Raw genomic sequence first — 1,151 nt, 5'->3', positions numbered from 1 at the left:
TACCTAAATATTTAGTAATCGATCAGATACCGATATACATTGATAACGTAAACGATATTTCGAGTAATGGCACGGCAATTTTTAGTGGCGCCTCGGAGTCACCGCTCACGTATGCCGATATAATAACGTATGCCAAGGTATACTAACGGTTGATACAAAGATCTAATCGCTTCTATAGCTCACAGAAATGTTTTAGAATTCTTTTAAGAATATATGTAATTTTCAACGAACAACCGCCCGCCGCCCACGTATTTCCGGCGAGCGCAACGAACGACATCACTGGGAAGATTCCGGGAGCACCTGTCCGTGGAAGATGAACAGGCTCGATAAATCTGGCGTTTTTCTTCTCCGCTCGGTAATCACGTCATTATTCGAACAAATAAACGGCGCAGGCTCGTGCTATTTAATAATGAGACGCTCTCTATTACTCAATGGCTATTAGAGAGGGTGGAGATAGTAGCGGGGGTTGGACGGGATTCGGTTCTACTCGGTTCACGGTGCAATCGGTTAATCACCGCTCTCTCTCATCCCCATTCCTGAGACACGATTTAAGCGGCAGCGTGCCCGCCACCCCCGCAACTCCCCGTATCAATTAATCTTACCCAGAATGCAATAACTGTCCAATCTGCCCCCGTGGCTGCGTCATGGTGTCGCGCAGTCAGTGCTGTAACGCTGTCTCTCTCGCTCTCTCACCGTTTGCCACCCTCTTCGTTCAACTCGTTCGTCTTTCTCTCCTCTCTGTCGTTTTTCCTCCACCCAGCGAGGAGATGTTCTCGAGAAAGGACAGGAGGTCCTCGCGAGGTCCTTGAAGCGAGGCAAGCCGGGAAATCTCACGTCGAGAGCCTGCCATACCCTGCTCTCACCGAAATAATGAGAACTGCACGGACTACCCTGAGACCGAGACGGAAAATCGTGCCGGGGTGGTCTAGACGAACGAAACTCGCCCCGGAAAACATATTGGACCGTTAAGGGGTTCGCCGTTAAGGGTAGTCCGCTTAATTGGCACGGCAGTTTAACCCTGAATTACAGAGAGCCACGGAGAACCGATCTGATACGATGCTACCAGATTCCGCGTCGATGATTAATCGCGTGTAACGTCCGCTGTCCGTCGCGACGACGCGACGGTGATTCGGTGATTCGGTGATATGGTG

The sequence above is a fragment of the Lasioglossum baleicum genome, chromosome 8, assembly GCF_051020765.1.
Source record: "Lasioglossum baleicum chromosome 8, iyLasBale1, whole genome shotgun sequence".
Lineage (NCBI taxonomy): Eukaryota > Metazoa > Arthropoda > Insecta > Hymenoptera > Halictidae > Lasioglossum > Lasioglossum baleicum.
The sequence above is the reverse complement of the archived record's forward strand: the minus strand, read 5'-3'. Positions refer to the sequence as shown.